Source organism: Phyllobates terribilis, unplaced genomic scaffold (genome assembly GCF_046119375.1).
Source record: "Phyllobates terribilis strain yellow unplaced genomic scaffold, ASM4611937v1 Scaffold_525__1_contigs__length_1214945, whole genome shotgun sequence".
NCBI classification, from domain to species: domain Eukaryota; kingdom Metazoa; phylum Chordata; class Amphibia; order Anura; family Dendrobatidae; genus Phyllobates; species Phyllobates terribilis.
The window spans coordinates 1,181,921-1,192,877 of NW_027363285.1; positions in this window are offsets into that span (position 1 = coordinate 1,181,921).

Sequence of the window (10,957 nt, forward strand, 5' to 3'; positions counted from 1 at the left end):
GGATGGGATTAGATACACGGCTCAGCAGACAGTATCACACAGGAAGCGATTAGATACAAGGCTCAGCAGACAGTATCACACAGGAAGGGATTAGATTCAAGGATCAGCAGACAGTATCACACAGGATAAGATTAGATACACGGCTCAGCAGACAGTATCACACAGGATAAGATTAGATACACGGCTCAGCAGACAGTATCACACAGGATAGGATTAGATACACAGCTCAGCAGACAGTATCACACAGGATAGGATTAGATACACGGTTCAGCAGACGGTATCACACAGGATAGGATTAGATACACGGCTCGGCAGACAGTATCACACAGGAGAGGGTTAGATACACGGCTCAGCAGACAGTATCACACAGGATAGGATTAGATACACGGTTCAGCAGACGGTATCACACAGGATAGGATTAGATACACGGCTCGGCAGACAGTATCACACAGGAGAGGGTTAGATACACGGCTCAGCAGACAGTATCACACAGGAGAGGATTAGATACACGGCTCAGTAGACAGTATCACACAGCATAGGATTAGATACACAGCTCAGCAGACAGTATCACACAGGATAGGATTAGATACACGGCTCAGCAGACAGTATCACACAGGATAGGATTAGATACACAGTTCAGCAGACAGTATCACACAGGATAGGATTAGATACACGGCTCAGCAGACAGTATCACACAGCATAGGATTAGATACACGGCTCAGCAGACAGTATCACACAGGAGAGGATTAGATACACGGCTCAGCAGACAGTATCACACAGGAGAGGATTAGATACACGGCTCAGCAGACAGTATCACACAGGAGAGGATTAGATACACGGCTCAGCAGACAGTATCACACGTGAGAGGATTAGATACAGGGCTCAGCAGACAGTATCACACAGCATAGGATTAGATACACGGCTCAGCACACAGTATCACACAGGATAGGATTAGATACATGGCTCAGCAGACAGTATCACACAGGATAGGAATAGATACACAGCTCAGCAGACAGTATCACACAGGATAGGATTAGATACACGGCTCAGCAGACAGTATCACACAGGACAGGATTAGATACATGGCTCAGCAGACAGTATCACACTGGACAAGATTAGATACACATCTCAGCAGACAGTATCACAGAGGAAAGGATTAGATACACAGCTCAGCAGACAGTATCACACAGGATAGGATTAGATACACGGCTCAGCAGACAGTATCACACAGGATAGGATTAGATACACGGCTCAGCAGACAGTATCACACAGCATAGGATTAGATACACGGCTCAGCAGACAGTATCACACAGGAGAGGGTTAGATACACAGTTCAGCAGACAGTATCACACAGGATAGGATTAGATACACGGCTCAGCAGACGGTATAACACAGGAGAGGATTAGATACACGACTCAGCAGACAGTATCACACAGAAGCGGATTAGATACACAGCTCAGCAGACAGTATCACACAGAAGAGGATTAGATACACAGCTCAGCAGACAGTATCAAACAGGATGGGATTAGATACACGGCTCAGCAGACAGTATCACACAGGAAGCGATTAGATACAAGGCTCAGCAGACAGTATCACACAGGAAGGGATTAGATACAAGGATCAGCAGACAGTTTCACACAGGAAAGGATTAGATACACGGCTCAGCAGACAGTATGACACAGGGCAGGATCAGATACATGGCTCAGCAGACAGTATCACACAGGAGAGGATTAGATACACGGCTCAGCAAACAGTATCACACAGGATAAGATTAGATACACGGCTCAGCAGACAGTATCACACAGGACAGGATTAGATACACAGCTCAGCAGACAGTATCACACAGGACAGGTTTAGATACATGGCTCAGCAGACAGTATCACACAGGATAGGATTAGATACTTGGCTCAGCAGACAGTATCACACAGGATAGGATTAGATACACAGCTCAGCAGACAGTATCACACAGGACAGGATTAGATACATGGCTCAGCAGACAGTATCACACAGGATAGGATTAGATACACGGCTCAGCAGACAGTATCACACAGGACAGGATTAGATACATGGCTCAGCAGACAGTATCACACTGGACAGGATTAGATACACGGCTCAGCAGACAGTATCACACAGGAAGCGATTAGATACACGGCTCAGCAGACAGTATCACACAGGAAGCGATTAGATACACGGCTCAGCAGACAGTATCACACAGGAAGCGATTAGATACACGGCTCAGCAGACAGTATCACACAGGAAGCGATTAGATACAAGGCTCAGCAGACAGTATCACACAGGAAGCGATTAGATACACGGCTCAGCAGACAGTATCACACAGGAAGGGATTAGATACACGGCTCAGCAGACAGTATCACACAGGAAGCGATTAGATACACGGCTCAGCAGACAGTATCACACAGGAAGGGATTAGATACATGGCTCAGCAGATAGTATCACACAGGATAGGATTAGATACACGGCTCGGCAGACAGTATCACATAGGATAGGATTAGATACATGGCTCAGCAGACAGTATCACACAGGAAGGGATTAGATACACGGCTCAGCAGACAGTATCACACAGGAAGCGATTAGATACAAGGCTCAGCAGACAGTATCACACAGGAAGGGATTAGATACAAGGATCAGCAGACAGTATCACACAGGAAGGGATTAGATACACGGCTCAGCAGACAGTATCACACAGGAAGGGATTAGATACATGGCTCAGCAGATAGTATCACACAGGATAGGATTAGATACACGGCTCGGCAGACAGTATCACATAGGATAGGATTAGATACATGGCTCAGCAGACAGTATCACACAGGAAGGGATTAGATACACGGCTCAGCAGACAGTATCACACAGGAAGCGATTAGATACAAGGCTCAGCAGACAGTATCACACAGGAAGGGATTAGATACAAGGATCAGCAGACAGTATCACACAGGAAGGGATTAGATACACGGCTCAGCAGACAGTATCACACAGGAAGCGATTAGATACAAGGCTCAGCAGACAGTATCACACAGGAAGGGATTAGATACACGGCTCAGCAGACAGTATCACACAGGACAGGAATGGATACACGGCTCAGCAGATAGTATCACACAGGAGAGGATTAGATACACGGCTCAGCAGATAGTATCACACAGGATGGGATTAGATACACAGCTCAGCAGACAGTATCACACAGGATAGGATTAGATACACAGCTCTGCAGACAGTATCACACAGAATAGAATTAGATACACTGCTCAGCAGACGGTATCACACAGGATAGAATTAGATACACGGCTCAGCACACAGTACCACACAGGATAGGATTAGATACACGGTTCAGCAGACGGTATCACACAGGATAGGATTAGATACACGGCCCAGCAGATAGTATCACACAGGATAGGATTAGATACACAGCTCTGCAGACAGTATCACACAGAATAGAATTAGATACACTGCTCAGCAGACGGTATCACACAGGATAGAATTAGATACACGGCTCAGCACACAGTACCACACAGGATAGGATTAGATACACGGTTCAGCAGACGGTATCACACAGGATAGGATTAGATACACGGCTCGGCAGACAGTATCACACAGGATAGGATTAGATACACGGCTCAGCAGACAGTATCACACAGGATAGGATTAGATACACGGCTCAGCAGACAGTATCACACAGCATAGGATTAGATACACGGCTCAGCAGACAGTATCACACAGGATAGGATTAGATACACGGCACAGCAGACAGTATCACACAGAATAGGAATAGATACACGGCTCAGCAGACGGTATCACACAGGATAGGATTAGATACACGGCTCAGCAGACAGTATCACACAGGATAGGATTAGATACACGGCTCAGCAGACAGTATCACACAGGAGAGGATTAGATACACAGCTCAGCAGACAGTATCACACAGGAGAGGATTAGATACACGGCTCAGCAGACAGTATCACACAGGATAGGATTAGATACTTGGCTCAGCAGACAGTATCACACAGGATAGGATTAGATACACAGCTCAGCATACAGTATCACACAGGACAGGATTAGATACATGGCTCAGCAGACAGTATCACAGAGGATAGGATTAGATACACAGCTCAGCAGACAGTATCACACAGGATAGGATTAGATACACGGCTCAGCAGACAGTATCACACAGGACAGGATTAGATACATGGCTCAGCAGACAGTATCACACTGGACAGGATTAGATACACAGCTCAGCAGACAGTATCACACAGGAAAGGATTAGATACACAGCTCAGCAGACAGTATCACACAGGATAGGATTAGATACACGGCTCAGCAGACAGTATAACACAGGAGAGGATTAGATACACGGCTCAGCAGACAGTATCACACAGAAGAGGATTAGATACACGGCTCAGCAGACAGTATCACACAGGAAGCGATTAGATACAAGGATCAGCAGACAGTATCACACAGGAAAGGATTAGATACATGGCTCAGCAGACAGTATCACACTGGACAGGATTAGATACACAGCTCAGCAGACAGTATCACACAGGAAAGGATTAGATACACAGCTCAGCAGACAGTATCACACAGGATAGGATTAGATACACAGCTCAGCAGACAGTTTCACACAGGAAAGGATTAGATACACAGCTCAGCAGACAGTATCACACAGGATAGGATTAGATACACAGCTCAGCAGACAGTTTCACACAGGAAAGGATTAGATACACAGCTCAGCAGACAGTTTCACACAGGAAAGGATTAGATACATGGCTCAGCAGACAGTATCACACAGGAAAGGATTAGATACATGGCTCAGCAGACAGTATCACACTGGACAGGATTAGATACACAGCTCAGCAGACAGTATCACACAGGAAAGGATTAGATACACAGCTCAGCAGACAGTATCACACAGGATAGGATTAGATACACGGCTCAGCAGACAGTATCACACAGGAGAGGATTAGATACACGGCTCAGCAAACAGTATCACACAGGATAGGATTAGATACCCGGCTCAGCAGACAGTATCACACAGGATAAGATTAGATACACGGCTCAGCGGACAGTATCACACAGGACAGGATTAGATACACAGCTCAGCAGACAGTATCACACAGGAAGCGATTAGATACACGGCTCAGCAGACAGTATCACACAGGAAGGGATTAGATACACGGCTCAGCAGACAGTATCACACAGGAAGCGATTAGATACACGGCTCAGCAGACAGTATCACACAGGAAGCGATTAGATACAAGGCTCAGCAGACAGTATCACACAGGAAGGGATTAGATACACGGCTCAGCAGACAGTATCACACAGGAAGCGATTAGATACACGGCTCAGCAGACAGTATCACACAGGAAGCGATTAGATACACGGCTCAGTAGATAGTATCACACAGGAGATGATTAGATACACGGCTCAGCAGACAGTATCACACAGAACAGGATTAGATACACGGCTCAGCAGACAGTATCACACAGGATGGGATTAGATACACGTCTCAGCAGACAGTATCACACAGGATAGGATTAGATACACGGCTCAGCAGATAGTATCACACAGGATAGGATTAGATACACGGCTCAGCAGATAGTATCACACAGGATAGGATTAGATACACGGCTCAGCAGACAGTATCACACAGGATAGGATTAGATACACGTCTCAGCAGACAGTATCACACAGGATAGGATTAGATACACGGCTCAGCAGACGGTATCACAAAGGACAGGATTAGATACACAGCTCAGCAGACAGTATCACACAGGAGAGGGTTAGATACACAGTTCAGCAGACAGTATCACACAGGATAGGATTAGATACACGGCTCAGCAGACAGTATCACACAGGATAGGATTAGATACACGGCTCAGCAGACGGTATCACAAAGGATAGGATTAGATACACGGCTCAGCAGACAGTATCACACAGGAGAGGGTTAGATACACGGCTCAGCAGACAGGATCACACAGGATAGGATTAGATACACAGTTCAGCAGACAGTATCACACAGGATAGGATTAGATACACGGTTCAGTAGACAGTATCACACAGGATAGGATTAGATACACAGCTCAGCAGACAGTGTCACACAGGAGAGGATTAGATACATGGATCAGCAGACACTATCACACAGGAGAGGATTAGATACACGGCTCAGCAGACAGTATCACACAGGATATGATTAGATACACGGCTCAGCAGACAGTATCACACAGGATAGGATTAGATACACGGCTCAGCAGACAGTATCACACAGCATAGGATTAGATACACGGCTCAGCAGACAGTATCACACAGCATAGGATTAGATACACGGCTCAGCAGACAGTATCACACAGGAGAGGATTAGATACACGGCTCAGCAGACAGTATCACACAGGAGAGGATTAGATACACTGCTCAGCAGACAGTATCACACAGGAGAGGATTAGATACACGGCTCAGCAGACAGTATCACACAGAAGAGGATTAGATACACAGCTCAGCAGACCGTATCACACAGGAGAGGATTAGATACACTGCTCAGCAGACAGTATCACACCGAAGAGGATTAGATATACGGCTCAGCAGACCGTATCACACAGGATGGGATTAGATACACGGCTCAGCAGACAGTATCACACAGGAAGCGATTAGATACAAGGCTCAGCAGACAGTATCACACAGGAAGGGATTAGATACAGGGATCAGCAGACAGTTTCACACAGGAAAGGATTAGATACACGGCTCAGCAGACAGTATCACACAGGAGAGGATTAGATACACGGCTCAGCAAACAGTATCACACAGGATAGGATTAGATACCCGGCTCAGCAGACAGTATCACACAGGACAGGATTAGATACATGGCTCAGCAGACAGTATCACACAGGATAGGATTAGATACTTGGCTCAGCAGACAGTATCACACAGGACAGGATTAGATACATGGCTCAGCAGACAGTATCACACAGGATAGGATTAGATACTTGGCTCAGCAGACAGTATCACACAGGACAGGATTAGATACATGGCTCAGCAGACAGTATCACACAGGATAGGATTAGATACACAGCTCAGCAGACAGTATCACACAGGATAGGATTAGATACACAGCTCAGCAGACAGTATCACACAGGACAGGATTAGATACATGGCTCAGCAGACAGTATCACACAGGATAGGATTAGATACACAGCTCAGCAGACAGTATCACACAGGACAGGATTAGATACATGGCTCAGCAGACAGTATCACACAGGACAGGATTAGATACACGGCTCAGCAGACAGTATCACACAGGATAGGATTAGATACACGGCTCAGCAGACAGTATCACACAGGACAGGATTAGATACACGGCTCAGCAGACAGTATCACACAGGACAGGATTAGATACACGGCTCAGCAGACAGTATCACACAGGAGAGGGTTAGATACACAGTTCAGCAGACAGTATCACACAGGATAGGATTAGATACACGGCTCAGCAGACAGTATCACACAGGTTAGGATTAGATACACGGCTCAGCAGACGGTATAACACAGGAGAGGATTAGATACACGACTCAGCAGACAGTATCACACAGAAGAGGATTAGATACACAGCTCAGCAGACAGTATCACACAGAAGAGGATTAGATACACAGCTCAGCAGACCGTATCACACCGAAGAGGATTAGGTATACGGCTCAGCATACAGTATCAAACAGGATGGGATTAGATACATGGCTCAGCAGACAGTATCACACAGGAAGCGATTAGATACAAGGCTCAGCAGACAGTATCACACAGGAAGGGATTAGATACAAGGATCAGCAGACAGTATCACACAGGATAAGATTAGATACACGGCTCAGCAGACAGTATCACACAGGATAAGATTAGATACACGGCTCAGCAGACAGTATCACACAGGACAGGATTAGATACAAGGATCAGCAGACAGTTTCACACAGGAAAGGATTAGATACACAGCTCAGCAGACAGTATCACACAGGATAGGATTAGATACACGGCTCAGCAGACAGTATCACACAGGAGAGGATTAGATACACGGCTCAGCAAACAGTATCACACAGGATAGGATTAGATACCCGGCTCAGCAGACAGTATCACACAGGAAGCGATTAGATACACGGCTCAGCAGACAGTATCACACAGGAAGGGATTAGATACACGGCTCAGCAGACAGTATCACACAGGAAGCGATTAGATACACGGCTCAGCAGACAGTATCACACAGGAAGCGATTAGATACAAGGCTCAGCAGACAGTATCACACAGGAAGGGATTAGATACACGGCTCAGCAGACAGTATCACACAGGAAGCGATTAGATACACGGCTCAGCAGACAGTATCACACAGGAAGCGATTAGATACACGGCTCAGTAGATAGTATCACACAGGAGATGATTAGATACACAGCTCAGCAGACAGTATCACACAGAACAGGATTAGATACACGGCTCAGCAGACAGTATCACACAGGATGGGATTAGATACACGTCTCAGCAGACAGTATCACACAGGATAGGATTAGATACACGGCTCAGCAGATAGTATCACACAGGATAGGATTAGATACACGGCTCAGCAGATAGTATCACACAGGATAGGATTAGATACACGGCTCAGCAGACAGTATCACACAGGAGAGAATTAGATGCACGGCTCAGCAGACAGTATCACACAGAATAGGATTAGATACATGGCTCAGCAGACAGTATCACACAGGATAGGATTAGATACACGGCTCAGCACACAGTATCACACAGGATAGGATTAGATACACGGCTCAGCAGACGGTATCACACAGGATAGGATTAGATACACGGCTCAGCAGACAGTATCACACAGGATAGGATTAGATACACGGCTCAGCAGACAGTATCACACAGGATAGGATTAGATACACGGCTCAGCAGACAGTATCACACAGGATAGGATTAGATACACGGCTCAGCAGACAGTATCACACAGGATAGGATTAGATACACGGCTCAGCAGACAGTATCACACAGGATAGGATTAGATACACGGCTCAGCAGACAGTATCACAAAGGACAGGATTAGATACACGGCTCAGCAGACAGTATCACACAGGAGAGGGTTAGATACACAGCTCAGCAGACAGTATCACACAGGATAGGATTAGATACACGGATCATCAGACAGTATCACACAGCATAGGATTAGATACATGGCTCAGCAGACAGTATCACACAGGAGAGGGTTAGATACACAGCTCAGCAGACAGTATCACACAGGAGGGGGTTAGATACACAGCTCAGCAGACAGTATAACACAGGAGAGGGTTAGATACACAGCTCAGCAGACAGGATCACACAGGATAGGATTAGATACACAGTTCAGCAGACAGTATCACACAGGATAGGATTAGATACAGCTCAGCAGACATTATCACACAGGATAGGATTAGATACACGGCTCAGCAGATAGTATCACACAGGAGAGGGTTAGATACACGGCTCAGCAGACAGTATCCCACAGGATAGGATTAGATACACGGTTCAGCAGACAGTATCACACAGGATAGGATTAGATACATGGCTCAGCAGACAGTATCACACAGGATAGGATTAGATACAGTTCAGCAGACAGTATCCCACAGGATAGGATTAGATACACGGTTCAGCAGACAGTATCACACAGGATAGGATTAGATACACGGCTCAGCAGACAGTATCACACAGGATAGGATTAGATACAGTTCAGCAGACAGTATCACACAGGATAGGATTAGATACACAGCTCAGCAGACAGTGTCACACAGGAGAGGATTAGATACATGGATCAGCAGACAGTATCACACAGGAGAGGATTAGATACACGGCTCAGCAGACAGTATCACACAGGATAGGATTAGATACATGGATCAGCAGACAGTATCACACAGGAGAGGATTAGATACACGGCTCAGCAGACAGTATCACACAGGATAGGATTAGATACACGGCTCAGCAGACAGTATCACACAGCATAGGATTAGATACACGGCTCAGCAGACAGTATCACACAGGAGAGGATTAGATACACGGCTCAGCAGACAGTATCACACAGGAGAGGATTAGATACACGGCTCAGAAGACGGTATCACAAAGGACAGGATTAGATACACGGCTCAGCAGACAGTATCACACAGGAGAGGGTTAGATACACAGCTCAGCAGACAGTATCACACAGGATAGGATTAGATACACGGCTCATCAGACAGTATCACACAGCATAGGATTAGATACACGGCTCAGCAGACGGTATCACAAAGGACAGGATTAGATACACGGCTCAGCAGACAGTATCACACAGGAGAGGGTTAGATACACAGTTCAGCAGACAGTATCACACAGGATAGGATTAGATACACGGCTCAGCAGACAGTATCACACAGGATAGGATTAGATACACGGCTCAGCAGACGGTATCACAAAGGATAGGATTAGATACACGGCTCAGCAGACAGTATCACACAGGAGAGGGTTAGATACACGGCTCAGCAGACAGGATCACACAGGATAGGATTAGATACACAGTTCAGCAGACAGTATCACACAGGATAGGATTAGATACACGGTTCAGTAGACAGTATCACACAGGATAGGATTAGATACAGTTCAGCAGACAGTATCACACAGGATAGGATTAGATACACAGCTCAGCAGACAGTGTCACACAGGAGAGGATTAGATACATGGATCAGCAGACACTATCACACAGGAGAGGATTAGATACACGGCTCAGCAGACAGTATCACACAGGATATGATTAGATACACGGCTCAGCAGACAGTATCACACAGGATAGGATTAGATACACGGCTCAGCAGACAGTATCACACAGCATAGGATTAGATACACGGCTCAGCAGACAGTATCACACAGCATAGGATTAGATACACGGCTCAGCAGACAGTATCACACAGGAGAGGATTAGATACAC